The sequence below is a fragment of the Canis lupus genome, chromosome 37 (assembly GCF_003254725.2).
Source record: "Canis lupus dingo isolate Sandy chromosome 37, ASM325472v2, whole genome shotgun sequence".
Taxonomy (NCBI): Eukaryota; Metazoa; Chordata; class Mammalia; order Carnivora; family Canidae; genus Canis; species Canis lupus.
In genome coordinates this window covers 9,230,869-9,255,271 of record NC_064279.1, presented here as the reverse complement: position 1 = coordinate 9,255,271, position 24,403 = coordinate 9,230,869, and the positions used below count along the sequence as shown (strand labels likewise).

The 24,403-nt window shown below is 36.6% G+C and overlaps 1 protein-coding gene across 1 annotated transcript in view; it reads left to right on the top strand.

Annotated features, from left to right (window-relative positions):
- Positions 1–24,403, top strand: part of FTCDNL1 (formiminotransferase cyclodeaminase N-terminal like) — a 161,259-nt gene that overhangs the window by 130,658 nt on the left and 6,198 nt on the right. The window contains 2 exon segments of the mRNA XM_049106780.1: positions 13,813–13,903; positions 17,116–17,345. The gene's annotated coding sequence lies outside the window, so the exon portion shown is untranslated.

The following is a 24,403-nucleotide window of genomic DNA, read 5'->3' as shown; positions in this document are numbered from 1 at the left end:
CCCAAGAATTTACTCATATTTTTTGCCAATATACATATGCCTTGATTATCATCACTTAATTAAACTATACCTTCTTGAATATTCTTGTCAAATCTATTTGTAAATAGATCGAGATATTTTCAGAGTGTTGGTGAGTTATAGCCCTGTCCATACAAACACTGTATCTGGCAGTATAATTTTATATGGAATCTGGAGTCTGTTAGAAAGACAAATCTCAGAGTGGGACCAGAGTTGTGGGTTCATGTAATCTGATCTTGCAAAGGCAGAGTGCCTTTTTATAGCCTCAATGTACAGCATACCCGTAGTAGCCAACATTCTCCACAGAAATAGAACCAATAGGATGTATGTGTGTAGAGAAAAATATTTAAAGAATTGGCTCAAATAATTATGGAGGGTGGCAAGTCCAAAATCTGCAGGGTGGGCCGGGGGCCTCGAAACCGGGAAAGAGCTGATGTTGCAGTTCAACTTGATTGTCTGCTGGTAGCATTCTTTCCTGCTTGGGAGAGGTCCATCTATTGTTCTATTCAGGACTTCAACTGATTAGATGAGGCCCGCCGGCATCATGGAGAGCAATCTGCTGTACTCGAAGCCTATAATTTAAATATTCATCTCATCCAAGAATGCCCTCACAGGAAAAACCCAGAATGATGTTTGGCCACGTATCTGGGCACCATGTTTCAACCAAGTTGACACATAAAATTAAATAAACTTTATGACAGCCAGGAGCAGCATTTGAAGAAGAAAGTTAAAAATTAAAAAAAAAAAAAAAAAGTTTAAAAATAAGGGATCCCTGGGTGGCGCAGCGGTTTGGCGCCTGCCTTTGGCCCAGGGCGCGATCCTGGAGACCCGGGATCGAATCCCACATCAGGCTCCCGGTGCATGGAGCCTGCTTCTCCCTCTGCCTATGTCTCTGCCTCTCTCTCTCTATCTCTGTGTGACTATCATAAATAAATAAAAATTAAAAAAAAAAAAAAAGTTTGAAGAAGAAAGTTGCTTTTCTCTTTTTGCCCAATTTGGGCAACAGAATTTTGATTGTGATAGGGAAGTAATACACACATATACATGCACACACACTCATGAGGAGTTCATAGTTAGATTTTATGAAAGCAAGGATTAATTAATAGAGAATGAGTGAATTCACATTATGAAATGCCAACCTTACACCTTTTATCACATGATTAATACTAGCCAGTGTATATAATCATCTGCATAATACTTAAAGTGGGAGAAGGGATCTTATTTAAAATTCTGTTCCTTCTCACTGAGAGTCTTGTGACTTGTCTATGTAAATAGGATCCAGAAATTCTTCCAAATTATTCTTATCTTTTGTTTGTTCCATAAGACTCTCATCTCCAGCCAGTCCAGGGAGGGAATATCATTTATTTCAGGATGGCAGCCTTCTGAAATTGTTCAGATATAACTCCTTTCCTCTTCTCTCTTGCTCTGCAATATCTTGCAGATATTCAGAGCCTCTCACACTCCAAAACCCGCAAACATTCAAAGAGAAAACTCAGCGTTCTCTCGCTTTTCTCACAGCATTCCATCCCCTTAACATTTTTTTAAAGTGTCAAGCAACCTTTTTAAAAATATTTTTTTAAGTTTTTATTTATTTATTCATTCATGAGACAGAGAGAGAGAGAGAGAGAGAGAGAGAGAGAGAGAGAGTAGAGACACAGGCAGAGGGAGAAGCAGGCTCCATGCAGGGAGCCCGACATGGGACTCCATCCCGGGTCTTCAGGATCACGCCCTGGGCTGAAGGTGGTGCTAAACCCCTGAGCCACCCGGGCTGCCTGACCTTTTAAAAAATATTAATCACATGTTTTCTGTATTCTCAGTAACCAAGTGATTCTAGAAACCAAGCCAACAAGCAAGAGTGTTTCCTACTTTCCTTCCCTTTCTCCAGACCTGGTATCTCTATACAACAAACCCAGGGGCTTACCCTGGAAAAGCAGGACTCTCCTTAAAGATGAAGGAGGGGAGAGAAGGAGCAGGTGAAAGCAAGGTTGGGAATGGAGGAGGGAGAAGGTTGTGTAGCAGGGAAGAGAAAGCTGGGAGATCACACACAATAATAGATTTGTCCCAAGAACATTTCTAATCAATCATTTCTTTGCCAATATCATAAAAGTTATATGCTGTCTTCAACCGAGACCCTCCACTGTGTAAGGAGATGGGAAGCATGTCTGAGGCAGCACATGCCAAATTTGGACAGCTCGAACTACTGGGAAATTTCCTCCTATTGTGTTAAAATCTCCTCTGAAACTTGACTCATGCTCCTGCATCTGCCTCCAGGACCAATGAGTCTTTGTTACCTATCATGATCCTTTATAAATACATATTACGTAAATCTCATTTTTCCCAGTTTAAAGCCCCAAGTTCCCTCAATTAGTCTTTACATGACATGATTTCCAGACTTTTCTCTCTTTTAATCGCCCTTCTGGATGCTTGCTAGATTTAAATGTTAATATGGCTCAGAACTGACCTGAGTACAGCCAAAGATTGTCTGGCTTATAACCAGTTAAGTGGAATTACTACCATTTTATCCTATGACTTATGTGTATTAGCATGACAATTGTATTTGCATTTGCTTTTTAAACCATCATTTACACGGTTTGCTCATAGTGAGAATATAATAACTCAAATCTCCTGGTCTTTTTCATTACAGTTACTGCCAACCAAGGACCCCTCCATCCTTACTTTTCTATATTTGTTGTTAAGTTTTATCTGGTCAAGTCTATTGTTCTGATCTTTCAAAATCTAAATGTCTCATAATTACATAAAATATCCAGGACCCAGAACATTAAAGTTTTAATATAAAATGACTGATCCTGAGTCTGAGCAATGAAACCAAATAAACATACATTTAAATAAAAATAATCAGTATTAACATTTGTACAAAATTGAATGCAAAAATAAAATAATTCCTTTGAGAGGAAATATAAAAAAAATATTTTAAGTTATAAGATGGAAAATTAATAATTTAGTAGTAATAGTCTAGCTCCAAATCCCAGATTATATCATAAAGGCCAGAAAGTGAAGGAGGTAAGGGGTGGGGAGAATATAAACATACCAAATTCCTAATATCACATAGTGAGAATTAAAGGTTTCATTTCATTCATGAATTTGATATGTTGTGAAGTATAGGTTCACATATGCCTTGAGAAACTTAGCAATCACAAGTAAAATAAAATAAGATGTCTGTGTTCCAAATCACTGTGGAAGATAAAAGCAATCAAAACACCAATCGTAAACCAAAACACAGCCACACACAAAATAAACAGCAAGACATTACTCAGAAACAAAAGGAATAAACAAAATACTAGAGGTAAAGTCAAATATCAGATATAACAATTGAAGCAAGTTTTGTAAGCTTGCCAATGAAAGACCATATATTCTTTAGGATGAGCTTAAAATAAAGAACATGCAGATTTAAAACAAAATGACACAAATGTTTACAACAAAAACATGAAAAATGATAACAAATGGAACAGAAAGTGGTTAATATCTTTGATATATAAAGACCACATAATAATTGAAAAGGAAAATCATAAACTTCCATTAGAAAAGGGAGTAAAAGCCAATAACAGACAATTTAGAGAAGAAACACAAATAATATCTGTACGGAAAAATACTCCATGTCTCTCTAGTCAACAAAATTCAAACCAAATTAAATCATTTGCTTGGTCAAATGATGTTTTTGCCTACCAAATCAACAAAGAATTTGAAAAGTAAAGATTATTTTGAATCATGGGAAAATAGGTTTTTCTCAAACCACTGCTGGTGATAATGTAAATTGGTGCAAATTTTCAGAGAATCAGTTTGGTACTGTGTATCAAGGATCTTTAAAACATCTTTTTACTCTAACTTCACTTCTAGAAATGTATCCTAAGGAAATAATCAGAAATGCAGATAAAGATTTCTGAATAACAAATTGCAAAATTATTTATATACAAAGAGAAAAATTTCAGAATAATAGACTAATAACTGAATAAATTATAATGTGTTACTGTTTCACCAGAAATTATATTAATAGACTTTTAAATGACATGGAGTCAAAGATCACAATCAAATGCCAAGTGAATAAAATGTATGATTTTAATCCTATACATAAATGTGTGTGTGTGGTTTCTTCAGTTCTAAGGTACATTTTTCATATTTTAGTGCTTCGTAAATTAGGATGAATTATAACACTTAATATATTTCCTTTCTCAACCCAAAAATCTGTTTTTATATTGATGCATTATTTCAAAATGAATTTCATCTAGGAGTGAAGAAAGTACTGTGTGTCCATATGGTTTAAAATTTTTTACTTATATATTTAGGAAAGGAATTATATTTTAAAAAGATAGTTTTTTGTGGCCTAAAGATTGGTTAAAGGTTGCTTTTCATGTTGGTATTTAAAGAGACTATCTAATAAGAGTTCCTCTGTGTCGTGTTTGTGGTAGATGTCCATTACTTTTCCATCTATTTACTTTACTCTATTTACTAATAAGGACATGAATCCCATTTGGAGTGGATTTTCATTATGAATATATATCAGATCCTATCCTACTGATCAGTATTTTGTTTTGTGAGGTCAACAGCCACCTGTTTAATAGTCCTTTCCAGGATTTTTCAAGAGAACAACATCATGTCTACTTATTTACAGTTGCTAGAATCTATTCCCAAACCCTGTATTGCCCACAAAAATCTGAAAAATCCAAAGTGAGTCTGTTCTGTTCCAGTCTCCTGACATATCTCAGGGTCTCCTTGAGTCAATGATTACCCTAAGTCACCTCACAATCATGCCTAGAAGTTTCCTTAGAATCCTGGGGTGCAAGTCCTCTGGAGATGGAGTATAGAATTCATTTAAGCAGCACATTCTTTCTCAAAATTCGTGTACCCTTTTAACCCATGTTGGACTTCCTAAGTTTTGAAGATAATTTTCCTTGATTGAAATGCTCCTCTCATCTACCAGCATTATACTGCCATCTCCAGCATTGTACATTTTACTTCTTGTTCACATCTGTGATCGAAACAGAGTTGAAATGATAGGTTTTATTGCCTCTGTCACTTTTGTAAGCTTTGCCTTATCAGCACATTAACGATTCTGACAATTTTCTTATACATTTCACAATTTGTGTCCTTGGATATATGACCTTCCTTGCATTTTTATATGTATTCTTTCAAAATCTAAACTCATCAGAGAGTTTCTGAGCAGTCTTACTGTTGTCTTTATCTTCTACATGTATTTATTATAATGTATAAGAATTTCAGTTTTAGAGCCCTCTCTTAAGCCATGTTCTCCTTCAAAGCCTCTCTTCATAAAGCCATGTTTGAACTTTCTCTAAATTGCTTTTTAAATTTTTTTTATTCTTGAGGCGTTGGGTTCATGCTTGGCTTTGATCAAAAGCCTTCATATTAGATATTAGCAGTTTCAAGATGGCGTGATCATTTTTCCTGCAGTCTCTGTTGCTTTTGTGATTCCAGAAAAATGAAAGATTTAAGCGAATAGTATACTTTGTCAAGATAATTAGGCTCAGTAATTGATATCGGTGAGTAGCTATGTGGCAGGGATCTGCTTGGTCCTGATTGCTCAGTTTTATTCTGTAACACAAAGGGAGAGCTGTCAATCTTGGGGTTTACCCTCAGGGAAATGCAACATGACTGGTCCGGCAAATTCAACTAGTATCGTTTGAAAAACTTTAAAGTCTACGTTCATGTTGTATAGAAGCATACAGAGTATACACACAGCGCACTGAAATCGAGACTCCAAAGTACCTCAACATGCTTCTCCAGGGCCCTGTAATTCATGACCACAATGAGCAGAACAGCAGTGTTCCTTGTTTATTCCATCTGAGTAACTCAATAGTAGTAAAATTAAAACTTCATAAACAAGAAGACATTGAACTCTTTAACAAAGTCAACTATGTTGTGAAAAAGCCCAAATGGGTTTTTCAATGCAGACATCTTGTCGAGACGCTTAATTTGTTTGTCAGACCCAAAATGTGGGAGTTTCAACAATTGTTATTTCTTTTCCATGTGGGACATAACAATATAACAACGTATATGGTTAGCATGTTGTCCTAGCCTTCTCTGTTAGGTTTTGGTTGAATTCTCAATTGAAATGATGATGTGTGTGTGATAGCTGAAGAGCGTAAGTCAAGATATCTAACATCTGTTAGATTGATGTTTGCCTCAGAAAGTCTAATGGTGTGAGAGAAGGAAATATCAGAACTTTTATTTGTATTTATTCTTTATCTTTTCAATTTTAGTTTTTGTGCATGTTTAATAACATATTGTAGAAGTACATTTGTAAATATATTAATAGGTGAATGTAAATATATTGTGGGGATTAACATTTATTGATTGTAGTTCATGATTTAAAAAGTTGGGAACCATGATGTTTCACATAAAAGTGGTCCCCAATATTTTTTGTTATATATGTATATATTATATATATTCTTCTAGAACTTGGAACTGATATTTTTATACATTAAAAAATGGAGTCTGTTAGTATTTACTGAGAACCCAAGAGGAATAAATATGCTGGAGCATGGAAAAACAAGTTAAATTAAAATAAGAATTTCTTGACCAGTGAGATTTGGTAAATATTAGAATTAGCCGGCTATAGAAGGAAAGACTTTTAGCATTCCCTCAGTATTTGTTCTTTTTTCCTCCTAAGTATTGGAACCCATGATTTTTAAATTGTGCCCATTCCTCAGTTTCCCTTGCTACTAGTGCTGTAATGTAACTAAGTTATAACTAATGGGCCGTATTGAATGTGCTTTGACTTTTCAGTGCATTAACAATTCTGACAATTCTGACAATATTGCATGCAGTTTCTGAAATGTGTCCTTACAAAGAAGAGGCATGTCATTCTCACCTTCCCCCTTCCTGCTGGCAAGAGTAAGGAGGCAATGACTAAAGATGAAGCATCTATCTTATACCATGAGGAAGAAGACATGTACTGAGGATTCACCACTGAATCTAATCTGACTAATGATAAATTAATTAGATTTTGAAATATTTCCATGAAGTACAACATATTGAAGATTGCATCATAAAACATCTTATATACTGTGGTTTATACACTTAATTTTTCCACCTTTATTTAACATTAATGAGTACAGAGGAAAAGATAAAATTTTTTTCTTTTTCTTTTTTTTAGATTTTATTTATTTATTCATGAGAGACACACACAGAGAGAGGCAGAAACATAGGCAGAAGAAAAAGCAGGCTTCCTGTGGTGAGCCTGATATGAGGATTCAATCCTAGGACCCCGGGATCACAACCTGAGCCAAAGGCAGATGCTCAACCATTAAGCCACACTGATGTCCCGATGAAATTTCTTATAGTTAAAATAAATATAAATACAGCCAACAACAATAAAAATTAAGAATGGCAATAAAAGAATTGTAGTTTAGAATAGAAAAAAATCCCACGATAAGGAGGAGAGAACATTTGATTTGGCCAGAAGCAACAAGAAGCGACAGGGATTAGCAAGTGGGGCTGGATATACAGGTACAAAATATGTTCTCATGTTGAGAAATCATGAAATGTTTATTAACATTTCATATCGAAATGGGTAAATAGGTGGGAGAGAAAATTGTCCCATACTTGGTCTGGGATAAAATATTTTGTGTGTGAGACAGTTCACAACCAACATTCTTCTGGAAAGAAATTAGCATTCCTGATAAATGCTTAAGCAATTTTCTGATAAACTTTAATGCAATTAAGAGCTCTTCTGGGAAATCAGCTCCTACCCTCTCCGCTGATGTTCTTTAACCAGACTCATTTTTTACTGAATTCTGCCTAAAATTTGTATCTAAACATTCTCTTTTCCTATAACACATTCCTACCATGGTGAATCTCTGAATTGTCCTCTTTGGACTTCTTCCCTGGCCGCAAGAGAGAAATAAAAACAAGCATGAGATTTTTTTTTTTTTTAGCATAATCATATTAGGACAAAATAAAGTGTGCGTGTGAGGACATAGTAGTTGATAAATGAGGCTTAATGATTTTGGAAAGCAATGAATGCTGGGCTAAGGAATATAATCTCTTTGGGGGGAGTGTAGGGTCACTTTAAAAAGTGGCTAGAAACATAGTAGATGTTCAAATGCATAGTTGTTGGGCAGCCCGGATAGCTCAGTGGTTTAGCACCGCCTTCGGCCTAGGGTGTGATCCTGGAGACCGGGGATCGAGTCCCATGTCAGGCTCCCTTTAACTGTGTCTCTGTGCCTCTCTCTCTCTCTCTCTCTCTCTCTCTCTCTGTCTGTCTCTCATGAATAAATGAATAAATAAATCTTAAAGAAAAAATAACCCAAATGCATGGTTGTTGAATTGCATCGAGGAATTTGCTGCAATCCTGCTAGAGCTGTAGGGCCCCTTTGCCTGGTAACTGTGTGCTGAGTAATCTGGGGCAATCTCAGCAGCTTTTCTTTCCAGCATTTGACTGAAGCTATGATGTGAAGATCACCAATGACCTCCTTGAGCTGCTGCTGCGATTTGAGAAGCACCAATCTTAGCCTTCCTTCTTCTTGACCTACATAGTTCAGTCACAAGGTTGTCGCCCCCCCTCCTTATGAAAAGTCTCCCCTCCTGGGCTGTCATGACATTGTACTGTCTTGGTTCTTCTTTTCCTCTGTTTTCCTAATGCTGACTGCCAATCTTTTGTCTCCTCAGTGACTTTTCTCCTTCTTCCAGCCTCTGACTGCAGCCTTCGCAAGATATTGTCCGGTGTCCTCCTCTTTTTCACGGGCTTCCTTTTAGGGCTTTCATATCTGATAGTACATCCGGGGCCTCCTACAGTGCAGTAAATATCTTACACCATTGGAAATGCAAGAGCTATTCCTATTAGCACTATCCTGAAAATAGTAGAATAGATTTCTATACATTTGGGCTGGGCTGAAACTGCTTGGATGCACAGGGCTGGACCAAATGTCATCTCAATAATTTATACCTAGATGAGAATCTTATGCTTAGATTGTGTGTTTATCTGTTGCTGTACAGCAAATCCCTCCAAAATTTAGTAGTGTAAAATAATAGCAACCACTTACGTCTCATGCTTCTGTGATTCAAGAATTTGGAAGCGGCTCAGCTGGGTAGTTTTGCATCTTATGAGGTTACAAGCAAGTGATGTCTAGGCCTGGGGTCATTTTGAAGGCTTTCTTCACACACAAGCCTGGTGCCCCATCTAGGAAGACACCGACAGCTGATCGCTTGAACAAGTCAGGCTTGTGTTTTAACCTCAGAAAATCTTTGTCAGGCTTTAGCACTAAAGACTACCTTCGGGAATACTTTCTAAATTAATATTAATAGGGTTTATGGCGCATTTAAAACAGGTGCAATTGAAGGTCTCATTTTGCAAGGTTGTGAAGTAGAATGAAAATATATGGTAAGATTTTATCAGGTTATTTTTCTTTGCCATATCTATTTCATCTCTATGCCTTGTTTATGCTTCTAATGTTGCAGTTGTCACAAGGAATTTTAATTTTGACTGTGAACTCCTTGAAAGCATGGACCGTATAAATTTGCATCTGTATCCCAATTAGCACAGGCTTAGCATATAGTAGGTACAAAACAAAATTTAATCAATTAAATTAAAAAGAAAATTGATGCCATTAAGAAAAAATAGAATTATGTAACAAAAAATTAGAAACTAGGTAAAAGGCAAAAATGATACTGAACTTGATTTTTTTAATAAATTTATTTTTTATTGGTGTTCAATTTGTCAACATACAGAATAACACCCAGTGCTCATCCCGTCAAGTGCCCACCTCAGTGCCCACCACCCAGTCACCCCAATCCCCGCCCGCCTCCCCTTCTGAACTTGATTAAAGTCTGAACTTGATTCATGACAAATTTCAAAGAAATGTCAATGGAAATTATGATAATTAGCTTTATATTTTTCCATTCATCTGTCATTTTCAGTTGATACTCCCTTCCCTCTGACTTCCTTTGTGATTGTTTTAAAACAAATCTGCAAATCTTTGTCATTTCTGCAATACAAAGGTGGAGTCTAATTACTCTTCCCTTAACATGGGCCACCCTTAGTGAGTCAATTCTACCAAATAGAATGAAGGGAAGCAATCCTTTGACACTTCTGCAGCTATATTGGGAACAGTGACACAGCCTTCCCCTTACTCTATGTACTCTATACTCTTAGGAGCTATTCCCCTGAGGGCCTGAGCTGCCAAGTGAGAAGTTCAGATACCCTAAAGCTGCCATGATACAAGTAGAGAAACAAGTAGAGAGACCTCCTTGAGGAGCCTGACTTGTTCAAGCGATCAGCTGTCAGTGTCTTCCTAGATGGGGCACCAGGATTGTGTGTGAAGAAAGCCTTCAAAATGACCCCAGGCCTAGACATCACTTGCTTGTAACCTCATAAGACCCAAAACTACCCAGCTGAGCCGCTTCCAAATTCTTGAATCACAGAAGCTGAGACGTAAGTGGTTGCTATTATTTTACACTACTAAATTTTGGAGGGATTTGCTGTACAGCAACAGATAAGAAATATACACGCTCACTAAATTAACATCGTCCAAACATGTTAAGATTAACAAGTAAGACATCGATTTATGAGCTTCTAAATTTTATTCCCATTGAATAGCAAAAGCCAAGGCCCTCTCATTCCAGCTCAAGAGGTATGAATATGAAAATTCACAACTCCCTGAAGCCTTCACAGAGCTACCAAGAATGTCACTTTATCACTGCCTGGCTGAGGAGGAGGGGAGGTGGAGAGGGACAGGAACAGCGAAGTGACTGTAGAAGTCAATTAGCAAGTGATTGTGGAGGCTCACTGGCATCCCTGATTCAAACAGAATGCAATTTTTTTAGGACAAGGACATGTAAGCCTTTAAAGGATTTAGTATATCAACTTTCTCATGACTCAGATCGTGGGAGATAACACTGCAACTCCACTAATATTAAGACTTTCAGGTTCTGAAGCAGGAACAATTATAAACAGATATGGTCAACCTTAAAAAGGATTCTCTTGTTTTCAGAACTTTGAGTTTTCTTAGAGGAGCTATATTCTTTGACCTGATGAGAGGGACTTCTATGCTTCTTTTAGGGTATATAATGTACTTGGGTTGTTGGGTACAAAAATTATACCCAGACTGAAAGACAAAAAGCCAACAAGCACAGGCAGTTTGGCTAATATCACCCCAGCTCAGTGACCAATTCGAAGAGGATATCAACCAGGCTACTCAGGTAGGAGAAGGAGACAGAAGATGTTTGAGGGACAACTCATTACTTTAGAAGGTTCCAAAAGAATCTTGACTTTTGAAATGGGCCTGGCATTCCTAAATTGTTTGGGAAATTTTTAGAAACTGTAATATAATGTTGGACTTTAACTTCTTATGATTTGACTCCTTCAAAATGTATAAAACTGTGGGAGAGGGGTATTTCTTCACACTTTCTTTAGCTTGGTTATAATTGGGGCTTCCTGCCTACATGTGGTTCCCTCTGCCTGGAATGCCCTTCCTTTAGCCTGCACCCATAGCCTGCCACCTCATGAGCATATAGTTCTTGATCACCAGGTCATTTGTAGTATCACTAATGATGCTCACACCTCTATGAGATCATTTTCCATAACGTGTGGTCTGTATTTGTTCTGACATCATTCACTAGACTGTGAACTCTTGGAAGCCTAGCCTTTAGTTGTTCCACCTCCCCCCACCATGGATCAAATATAGATGCTATTATGTATTTCCTAATTTCCACATCCCACTTCCTGGGCAAGTAGTAGGTACTCTCCTAATAGGTTTCAGTAGCTTACCAATTGTGGGGAGACAAAGGGGCTTGTCCAGTGAATCTCCCTAGATTGCCTGGCAGGAGCCAGCTGGTATTAATTAATACCTGTCATATCAGCAGGAGGGTCAACGGCTGGTTTCAACTTGCCACAAGGTCTCCAAAGGATATTGGTACTGGACAACTGGTATACCCAACATTGGTGTGTACTTCCCCTAAGCAGCTAGTAGCAAAACTTACAAAGTTTTACCCTCCTTATCTGTTTTCATGAGAACTCTACAAAAAGACAAGAAGAGGAGCTAGATGCCTCTCCTGCAGCGCACCCATGGTATGTCTGACCATACCCCATCCAACCACTCCTCTTCCTGGGAAGTGTGAGAAAAGGGGACTACATACATGTCTACTAACCTTCTGCCTATGTGGCTCAGTCTGTTCTGGGTGGGAATTATGCCATGTTTGACTGGACCCTTTGTCTGATACCAGGCTACAGGCTACTATTTAGAGATCAAGTGATCAAGAGAAATGAGACAAAGAAAAGAAAAAAAAAAGAAAAGAAAAGAAAAGAAGGAAGGAAGGAAGAAGGAAGGAAGGAAGGAAGGAAGAAAAAGAAAGAAAGAAAAAGAAAGAAAGAAAGAAAGAAAGAAAGAAAGAAAGAAAGAAAGAAAGAAAAAGAAAGAGAAAAAAGAAAGAAAGAAGGAAGAAAGAAAGAAAGTTTCTGAGCTTTGGGTAAAAAGCTTATTTTCAAAGGTCTTCAGCCCTGTGATCACTCTTTTTTTTAAAGATACCTTCCTGAAGCAAAAAACCAGAAAGGCAAATCCTGTTAGTTTGCCTGAACATGTTTCTTACAACTTCCTTGCCATTTTGATTAAGAAGTCCCTTGATTTTTTCTTTTGACCCTAGTTAAAACTGATTCTTGGATCCTTTTTTGCTCTCTGGAGGCTTCGTAAACTATCAGGGTACCACCTGAGAACCCAGAGACCAGCGAGTTAACTGTATGAAAATGAACCCAGTGGAAAGCTGGAATGAATGAATAAAAATAAATTATTTTATTATTGATATATGGTAAATTTGTTGCCATTCCATTGAGAGGGACTTTGCCTTCAGTGTCCCATACTCCAAGATAAAACATTAGGAAAACTTCTGCCTTTGAGTCAAAAACAGGAATGTCTCCCTATGGCAAATATCTACCTCTTAACCTTCTTCAAATTGTTAAACAGATTGGTGGTATGCTTATTAGCTCAAGAAGGAAATCAGTAGGAAATATAGAACTCTTTTTTAGTGTATAAAGCCATATAAGAATTATGCTTTCAGGTGAAACATTATGTTTTGTCTAATCACTATTTGACATTTTAATTTTGAGTTGTGGTACTTGGCCAGAAAAACTAGTATAACAGCCTCAACACCAGGCAAAAACTCATCCTTTCAACTATTTTGGTAACATGTCCTACTCTTTACAAAGACTTTTCAAAATTATATTTTATTATAAAATTCTCTAAACTTTGCATAAAACAATTGTTGTTTCTCCTCAGATAACACAGATATCTAGAAAACTGATTCATTGTAGGAACACACATGAGTGACAGAGGTAGGATGGCTAGCTCCTGGGTCTCCAAATTCTGGTCTTTTGTTATAAACTGCATATTGCTTCACTGCTATATGGCTTAACGAACAAAAGGTTCAGCAGAATCTTTGGACATCAAATGGCCTTCATGAAACAATGTCTTGATGAGTTAAGTAAAAATGAATCAGAAACACATGGATCCAACTTCCCTTGAAATATAAGAGGGCATACAAATCAAGGCAAAGAGCACTTAACAAACACTGGGTTTGGGTTTCCTGAACCTGAAATGTTAAAATAATTAGCAAGGACTTATTGAGGCTGAAAAGTGATCAGTTCCAGTATTTCTAACTCAAAACTGAAATGAAGAGAGGCGGGAAGGTCCTAGAAGAGAAGGGAGAGTGGCCATGGGGCACATGGAGGACCTTTGAAAATTAGCTTTTCCCCAAAACCACTTGTTTCCCAAAGCTCACAAATTTTGTTTTTATATATTTATTTTTCTGCTCTTTTGCTTTGATTTCCAGGTTTCAGCTGAAGACATATCTGAAATGCTCTGAAATGGTTCAGCACAAGTCTTTCTAGCCTCTTCTCAAAGGCAGGAAATGATGACATTTGGTAAGACAATGCTCTGTTCATTTTCGAGTTGGAGATAAATTCATATATTGGCCATTCAGGAAGTTTGGTTAAGTAATCAGGTTGAATTTATTTCCTAGTGAGCTGGACTTCTCAGCATTTCCCAAACCCAGAAAATAAACCCTTTCAGAAAGCACTGTGAAAAAGTTGTAAGAAAGAATTATTACGTACTAGGGTACAGATAGATTAAATAGATGGCAAACCTGGAGAAAATAATCCCCAAAACTTGTATTCCTAGAAACTGAGAGGCAGCAATTCTCTTGCTCGATCCTACATTGTATCTGGGATTCTCTGAATCCATTCTCTGGCCCTGATTGTCTCTGCTCCTCCTCACAGAGGCCTCTGGGACCCAGCCTGCTTTCTCCATCCTTTGTGATATTTCTCCCCGTGTTCAAGTCTGGCTGCAGAGGGTGGAGCACCTTTCCACCATTATTCCAGAATGCACATTATTTTAAAAAATTACTTTAGAGCTTTTATTGGTAATCAACATAGGAAACTGACTTGGGCAACAAAAACAGTAACCCAGGGGAGGTTGCAGAGCAGACCAAGTAATCCCTGGTCTCTCAGTTCCTGAACTTCTCTGTCAGCTGAGAGCTCAGATGCAGTGGTCTTGCCTGATCTCAGCAACCAGACCCCTCCTTTGAAGTTCACATGTATCTTTCCTTTCGAGATGGCCTTGGATCAGGCCTGAAGATAATATGCAGGTTGTATTATCATTAATGTCTCCCTGTATCAAAGGAACTGTCCATCTGTAATGCCCTTTTGATTAGAAAATGCTTGTTCACTATTTCTATGCACTGCTTAGAATTAGCCCTTTTGGGCATATTCTCATTACCCCCTCCCATTTATGAAAAATTAGGTTTTTTTTAGCCATTTCAGACCTATCAGGAACAAACTTAATTTTAAAAAATCATTTAAATATGAAACACTTCACTTACTCATCAATATATGTTATGGCCCAAAATGTCTGGTACTATGGATACAATGGTCAGTTGTATGATATAGTTTGACTCTAACACATTGTGAAAGTATTCAGCAAGGCCCAAGAGTCCTGGCTGAAGGGAGCAACTTTCTTAATTCATTCAACCAATACCATCATGTTTCTTCCTCCAGAGTCTCTATTGATAGTATTTTAGCATGTGACAAAAAATGACAGCAGTCTTTTAGATTTGGGGAGCATAATTCATGTGCATAATGCAATCCGACACTCCCTTAGATGAAAGACCTTCTTCCAGGCTTGAATCCATTGTTTCTTTTTCTACAACAAGAATAATAACTCTCTTCTATTTGAACATCTATTAAGATGTAAGCTTGTGATTTATGGTTCTCTCCTTTAATTCTTGAGCAACCCTATGAAACAGGTAAAATGAACCACATTTCATGACTGAGCAAATTTAGACTTAGATAAATTAAGTAATTTGCTCAACATTGAGCCATTGATAAAGTGGGAAAGTTCAAACTTGAACTCAGATCCAATGCAAAAGCATACTGTATTTACCACATTCCTCTCTATTTTCTCAGTTGTTGTGTATAGAATGTATGGAACTTTCAAAGAAAGGTGCTACATTGGGATGCCTGGGTGGCTCAGTGGTTGAGCATCTGCCTTTGGCTCAGGTCGTGATCCTGGGGTCCTGGGATCAAGTCCCACATCAGGGCTCCCTTTGGACACCCTGTTTCTCCCTTTGCCTATGTCTCTGCCTCTCTGTGTCTCTCATGAATGAATAAATAAAATCTTAAAAAAAAAAAAAAAAAAGAAAGTCCTATATAAATCTGTTCTGATGGTAGAGTAATGGTGGCCAGGAAAACTAATCTCAGTGTTTTATAAGGATAGCATTATAGTTCCACAATGTGTTAGAGTGGTAGGGACATTTATGACAACCAAATACAACCTTATTTTTACATAACCAAGAACCGCCTAGAAATAGAATGTTGTCTTCATATTGGTACCTAAAGCCAAGGCTGTCATCATGGTCCTCCCACTTCTCAAGCCAGGGTGCCTTCCAATTCATTTATCATCTGGTAAAACCAATCTAATTACAATCAAAAGAGAAATATTTCACCAAGAAAAAAACTCAGAAATCACCTCACTTCCACCCTAAATCTATCATGTCCAAGATCATTATTGCCAGGGTAACTATTTCTCAAACCCGAAATTCTGAGAAGACTCCTGAGTGTTTTGCATTGAGTTCCAATGGCTATCCAGTCTGAATACACTATTATTTTTAACATCTAGAGGTCAAGATCGAAGAAGGTAGATTTACAATGTTTCAAATGCCACAGATACTCATGATATGGGCACTTATCATAGTAGCATCAGTTGAGTCCTTGTTTTGCCTTTGAGTATGTAGTTGGGTTTAGGATCCCAGTTCGGTAAATTTATAACAGCTTTTTGATTGCTAAGACTCAGAGCTCCTTATCAGTCCTACATGATCTTCCTGTGTTTTCTTTTTCTGTTTGCCACAAGTCCTAGGAATTCAGCCTGTTTTCCTATTTCAGTGTAAAGAAAACAATGATAGTGCAACCAGTTATTTCTATTTCTATTATGTCCAAACACTGTCCTAGGGGCTTTACATTTATTATTTCACTAATCTTTATGAAGTAGGTCCTATTATTATTTCCATTTTATAGATAGGAGACTGAGACAAAGAGAGGTTGTTAAATAACCGACCCAAGGTTAAACAATTAGTAAGTGGTTGAGATGCTCTGCACCGTATGATTTTGGTTTTTCCCTTTAGAAAAAGGTCCTCCAATTCTCTCCCTTGTCCCAAAAGACATAAACATTATTGTATGCCTTCTCCTGTCATATTAAAAAAAATAAGATTTTCCTGGGAATTGCTGCTACAAAACAGAGTATCACAGTATAAACACTGGTGAGTTATAACGTTACAGAATTTTACAAAATTCTTTTGATTGTGATTTGTGTTCTGTAGTTTATAACTGCCTGCTAACATAACAAATGGAGGCCCCAATGGTCTTCTTTTCTTTTCTTTTCTTTTCTTTTCTTTTCTTTTCTTTTCTTTTCTTTTCTTTTCTTTTTCTTTTTTTCTTTTCTTTTCTTTTCTTTTCTTTTCTTTTCTTTTCTTTTCTTTTCTTTTCTTTTCTTTTCTTTTCTTTCTTTTCTTTTCTTTTCTTTTCTTTCTTTCCCTGATGATAGCAGGTTTTTACTCATCTGTGCCTTTATTTCTTACCTGAAGACGCTGGTAATAGAGGACGTACCAAAGGTGTACCTCAGTCCTGTCCCATGGGCTGATGTCTTCACTGAGACCCTCCAGACATCATGGAATGCCCATCACCAGATTTTTGTGTTGCCCAGAATGATCCCCCTTAGTGGAGGAAGAAGAAGGAAAAGGAGGAGAAAGAAGGAAGAAAGAAATGTCCTTCACCTTAGAGGCTAATCCGCTTGTTTTTCTGTGGCATATTACTGGTAAGGGTTGAGAGTATACTGGGACTTAAATTTAGATAAATATTTCATCACCTACCTTTGTGGAGATGGTAACAGACAGACGCCATTAGGATCACATGGTACATTGAGCCATTGGCATTTTCCATAGCAACACCAGATGTTGAATTTTTCATGTCCAGCCTATAAGTTGTCCAGGTGTTGGTCTTTGGGAAGCAGGCAGATACATTTCATACAGAAGTGAGCTCCACTGTTTGTTTGTTTTTTAATGGTAGTTGATCTACTTATTTATTTATTTTTAATAATGCTCCACTGTTTTTTTATTGATCTAGTATTATACTGATACTTCTATGTGTTTAGATATAGATAAAATCCTAATTAAAATCAGAAAAAACAAAGAAGTCACTGTAATGGGAAGATACATGTCTTAGCTCTGCCACTGATTAGTTTTGTGATTTTGGCAGATTCTTTAATTTCTTTGGGACTCAGTTTCCTAGTTTTTAAAGTGAGAGAAAAAACTTTAACATTTCTGAGATATCTTTTCATTCTAGCATTCTTTGATTTATAGGAACCATGTGAATGAAAGAAGGCTTTCAGAAACTTGAAAATACAGTATTATAGGGGAACGTATCTTCTGTTATTTTTAATTTTATCGGACTTTATTTGATTCTGAATATTAAAACAGAATTGAATATTTTTCAATTAGCTTCATATGTAGTACCAAACACATATTTAATTCACGAAGAAAAAAACTAAAAACTACTATGGGGGGAAGTATTTCAGTTTTCTTAGACATTAAATGGCTCATTCAAAGCAACATTTTGATAAATTGTGTAAATGAGAGAGGAACATATGGATTAAATTTTCCTTGAAATACATACGCACTTAAAAATTAAGAAGAAAAAGTGCTTGGCAAAGCCCATTTGGGGTTCTGCCAAATGGGAAACATTTTAAAAATAGTTGAAAATGCAGTTCTATCTCAAAATGCTGCCATATTCACCCATCCTTATTGATTATGTATTTTTAAATTTGTGAATTACTCTCCCTGTATTTATTTTTGCAGTTTGTTTTATGCCCTGGGGGCTTGTTCAATTTTGCTACCTTTAAAACAAAACAAAACAAAACAGAAAGCATAGTCCGTCAGTCACTGATGAGCATATCACAGTTTTTATCACTCCCTGTGAGATTCCTGTTACTTGACTTCTGTGGAAGTTTCAGTTTGATCTCTCCTGGTGTAACAACTGGCATTAATTCATACTGCTGTAATGAAAAATTCTAAAGAGCAAATAAAGAGGATTTGGTCTTTGAAGTTGGACTATATAGTAAGTAACTTTCTAGTAAATCATGCTATTGCAGTGGAAGAGCTTTGAGGGAAAACAAGCCCTGAATTTCGTGATTATGTATAATTCAAAACCAGAAAATCAAAATACTCAGAGATAACATTCTTCTAGATGGACAGAAGAAAGATTTGGGCTTATTAATGAATCCCATGGTACATCCTGAAGAAGAGAAAAATTGTTTTCTCAAAAATCTTTAAAGTCGCAGATTTCTGGTCAAATTGGCAGCACATTCTAGTTGTCAGGGTTGAATTTACCTAAGTAAAATGACTCGGTGCAATCTGTGTAATTATTCTAACAGCCGATTGCAGATTCACTGAGGAAGTCACACCTCCACAGAGAAACACACAGATTCAGGTCATTAGGACATCTTCCTAAAACACGACATGCTGGGTGAGATTTTCTCCCCTCTCCCTACTTCTCTCTCCCTTTTTAAATAATCTAATTCTTTCAGCAAGATTGCTATTTTGTCATGAAATTACAAGAAAACAAGAACATTTTCTTAGTGTTAAAATATTAATTTCGGCATGCCTGGGTGGCTCAATGATTGAGCATCTGCTTTTGGCTCAGGTTGTGATCCCAGGTTCTGGAGATCAAGTCCCACATCAGGCTCCCCAGAGAGACCTGCTTCTCCCTCTGCCTGTGTCTCTGCCTCTCTCTCTCTCTGTGTCTCTCATGAATAAATAAATAAAATATTTTTAAAAATAAAAAATAAAATAAAATCTCAAACTCTAGGAGATAATACCATCAGATACAGCATTCTACCCAGGATATGTCCAAGGCAAGAATTAGATTTATTTTCACAAGATAGTAGAGTATTTTATCCTTTGAGGCTAATCTCTAGAACATGGAGTATATTTCTATTGTTGGATTGTCCTTTTTATTCATAGTATCAAAATGTTATATGTTATTTTTAATAATTATTTTTCAATGAATTCCCTATGATTTAAAGAGAAACTTTCCTCACTGGGCTTATATATTTTATCCCCACAAAATTGCAAATAGGTTTTGTACAGTTTCACGAGCTTTGAAATAAAAAAAATAGGCAATTTCGTATAACAATTCAAACAGAACTGAAGACCTAGCTGGCACCCTTGGAACTTCCCATGTGCTTGGTTTATGTTTAAAGGGCCATTCAACACAACAGAGTATGTTTGAAATATAAAAGAAGTAATTTTGAAATGCTTTATTCCATTTATTTGGGAAATGTTATAAATTATGTTTTTTGCTCTCTGGTAACCCAAACATTTTAAATATATATTATTCAATTCTTTATTTGTTCAAAATGTAGTGGCAGATTCAGAAAATCTAAAAAAGAAGAGCAAATGTAATTATTTGCTCAATTATTTCAGTTTGTGAATAAAGGAAGCTAGGTACTTACATGCCTTCCTTAGTGTGAGTGTTGATTTGTCATACTTAGGTCAGACCTAACTATATCCTTACAGTCTGGAAACTTCAATTATCATCATAGTTTCTTGGTTACTAAAAGAAATTACTTTTTAAGAAATTGACTTTAGGGGCAGCCCGGGTGGCTCAGTGATTTAGCGCCGCCTTTGACCCAGGGCTTGATCCTGGAGACCCAGGATCGAGTCCCACATCGGGCTCCCTGCATGGAAGCCTGCTTCTCCTTCTGCCTGTGTCTCTGCCTCTCTCTCTCTCTCTGTCTCTCGTGAATAAATAAAATCTTTAAAAAATTATATAAAAAAAGAAAAGATGCTTAACATCACTAATCATTAGGGAAATACAAATCAAAACCAAACTGAGATTCCACTTCACATGCATTAGAATGGCTATTATAATGAAACAACCAACCAACCAAAACCTACAGATGTTGGGTAGGATGTGGAGAAATTGGAACGCCTGTGCATTGCTTGTGAGAATGTGACATGGTGCATCTTTGGTATAAAACATTATCTTGATACCTCAAAAAATTAAACATAGAATTACCATATGATTCAACATTTCCACTTCTAGGTATACATACAAAAAAAATTGAAAGCAAGGACTTAAACAGATACATCATCGTGTGTAGTAACATTATTTACAATGCCTAAAAGGTGGAAAGAACCCAAATGTATATATACATGTAATTGAATATTATTCAGCATGGTACATGTATGGAATTCTTATACATGTAACAACATGGATGAATCTTGGACATATCTAGGTGATGTAATCTAGGTGAATAAACTAGATACAAAAGGACAAATATTGTATGATTCCATTTAAATGAAGTTCCTGGAGTAGTAGGACATAACTAGGTGACATAATCTAGGTGAATAAACTAGATACAAAAGGACAAATATTGTATGATTCCATTTAAATGAAATCCCTGGAGTAGTCAGATTCATAGAGACAGAAAGTAGAATTGTGGTTACCAAGAGCTAGTTACTATCAGTTTAACATAGGATGTTGTAAACATAAAATATTTTATGGTAAACACAAAGGAAATACCTGCAGTAAATACACAAAAGATTATGATAAAGGAGTCATAGCATGCTATCACAAAAAGTCACCAAATCACAAAGGAAAACAAGAGAGGTAGCAAGGGACAAAGGAGCTACAGAACAAAAAACAACCTACAAGCAACAGTAAGTCCTTACCTACCAATAATTACTTCAAATACAAGTGGATTAAATTCTCTAACCAAAAGGCGTAGTATGGCTGAATGAATTTAAAAAAGCAAGACTTAACAAAATGCAGCCTACAAGAGACACACTTTAGTTTTAAGGACAGATAGACTTGAGACTGAAAGGATGAAAAAACTATTTTAAGCAAAATATGGCCAAAAGAAAGCAGAATAATTATATTTATCAGACAAATGAGATTTAAAGCTAACAATGATCAAAGAGACAAAGTTATATAATGAAAAAGAGGTCAATTCATCAAGAAGATATAAATATTTATACATCCAACATCAGAGCGCTTACATGCATAAAGCAAATACTAACAACTAAAAGGAGAAATAAACAGCAATATCATAATCGTTGGGGACTTTAATAACCCACTATCAGCAATGGATAGATCATTCAGACAGAGAATCAAGAAAGAAATGGCAGATTTGAACAACACTGTAGACCAAGTGAACTTCCTCCAACAGTAACTGAATACACATTTTTCTCAAGTGTACATAGCATGTTTTCCAGGATAGATCATATATTAGGTTACAAAACAAGTCTCAACAAATTCAAGTAGAAATTATATCAAGTGTTTTTTCCAAACACAATAGTATGAACTAGAAACAGTAACAGAAAAAAAGCTGGAAAATTCACAAAAACATAAAAAAATAAATAACACTATCCTGAACAACCAATATTTCAAGAAATCAAAAGGGAAGTAAAAATATACCTTGAGACCAAGAAACATGGAAACACAACATTCCAAAACTTATCAGTTGCAGCAAAAATAGTTCTAACAGAGAATTATATAGCTATAAATGCATATATTAAGAAAATGAAGAACTAAACCCAAAGTTAGCAGATGGAAGGAAACATAAAAGATTAGAACACAAATAAATGAAATAGCAAATAAGAAAATAATAGAAGAGACTAACAAAACTAAGTTACCAATAAATACAGGTTATATAGAATGGACAAATTCCTCAACAGACACAAACTACCAGAGCTCAGTCAAAAAGAAAGAGATAACCTAAACAGTCCTATATCTACTAAAGAAATCTACTATAGTTAAAAATCTTCCTAAGGGGGGAATAATAAATGTCAGGTCCAGATGGCTTTGCTGGTGAATTCTACCAAACATTTAGGAAATAACTAATACTAGTTCTTTATCATTCAGCTGATCACTCATTTATGTCCAGAACTACCACCTACTAAAGCCAGTCATATTTGGATACTTGATTTTTAACAAAAGTAGTGCTGGAGAACAATAGGAAAAGGATGGTCTTTTAAATAAATAATCCTAGCTCATTTGTTTATGTGGAAATAAATGAACCCTGACATCTACCTCTTACCAGTCACAAAATTTAGCATTTTGATTATTCATCTAAATGTGGAAGATTAAGCAATGGATCTTCTAGAAGGCAATGTAGGAGAATAGAAGATATCTTCATGGATTTGGGACAAATATTTCTGAACTAGGACACAAAAAGTACTAACTATAAAGGAAAAGATCCTAAATTGGACTTCATTAAAATTAAGAATTCCTTTTGTTGAAAGATACCAAGAAAGGAAAAAGTTACGTCATGAGTAGTGCAAGGTATTTGCGTATCTATAAACAACAGAGAATTTGCACAAAAAACTATGAATAAAAACAAGAGGTTATCATCTAATAGAAAAGTGAGCATGAACTTCAATGGCATGGCACAAAGAAGACACCCAAATGGACAATATATGAAAAGGCGCTTGACCACATTAGTCATCAGGGGAATGGTTGAAAAATAAAGTTACAATGAGAAATCACTGCGAACCCACTAGATTAAAGGATTAAAAATGGAAAGAGATGACACTAAATGTTGTTAAAGATCTGAAACAACTGGAACTTTCATCTACCAGTGGTAGCAGTACAAAGCAGTACAGCCATTTTAGAATATTTTTTGGCAATGTCTACTAAAGCTGAAAAATTTCCTATCAATGCAGCACTTCTAAATATATACTCCAGGGATCCCTGGGTGGCGCAGTGGTTTAGCGCCTGCCTTTGGCCCAGGGCGCGATCCTGGAGACCCGGGATCGAATCCCACGTCAGGCTCCCGGTGCATGGAGCCTGCTTCTCCCTCTGCCTGTGTCTCTGCCTCTCTCTCTCTCTCTCTGTGACTATCATAAATAAATAAAAATTAAAAAAAAAAAACTTAACATAAAAACTTTAAAAATAAATAAATAAATAAATAAATATATACTCCAGAGAAATGCGCACATGTGAACCAAAAGATGCAGCAACAGTGTTCACAGCGGCATTACTCGTAATAATGAAAACTGGAAAACCCAAATGCCCATAAATACTAGAATGAGTAAATACATTGTGAAATACTCTTACAATGGATCACTATACAGCCAAGAGAATGAAGAAACCATTCATATGTACAGCATGAGGGGGGGCCAGGCTGGTTCAGTCAGTGGAGCATGGGACTCTTGATCTCCGGGTTGTGAGTCCAGCCCCACGTTGACTGTAGAGATTACTTAAAAATAAGATCTTAAAAAAAATACAATATAAATCTCACAACTAATACTGACTAAAATAATCTCACCATGAGATTGCCGCTCCCTGTGATGATGGTTATCCTTTCCAGCCAGGTTGGAAATGGCCACATTTGGCCATCCACCCAATATTGCAAGTGCATTTTGAACTCCAGGTCTTGTCTTTTCCTTCCTATCAAGAATAACTTTAGGTCAGCCAAAGTTCCAGCCACAGAATCAGTGTTTCCTTGGTGGGGCCCAGTGAAAAAAGAAAACGCAGAGCCCCTTGTTCAAAAGTATTATGAATTCCAAGATAGAACACAGCAGAGAGGTAACCCAAGTGTGGACCTTTCTGAGTGTGGGGGCTCCATGTGGTTGCACAGGTTGCATGCTGGTGAAGCCGGCCCTGACTGGCAGGGATCAGAAGCCTGTTCACTGGGAATTTGGAAGTAACTTCTTACTTGAGGGATCATTTACAGAGATGTGTACAAAGTGGAGGGACTCATAAATGAATATTGAAGCACCCAGGCATTAACTGGCCAAAGTGGCAAAGGTTTGCTTCCCCCAAGGAAGGATAAGGGGCAGAACCCGGAGGGGAGCTAAAGCCATGGAACAG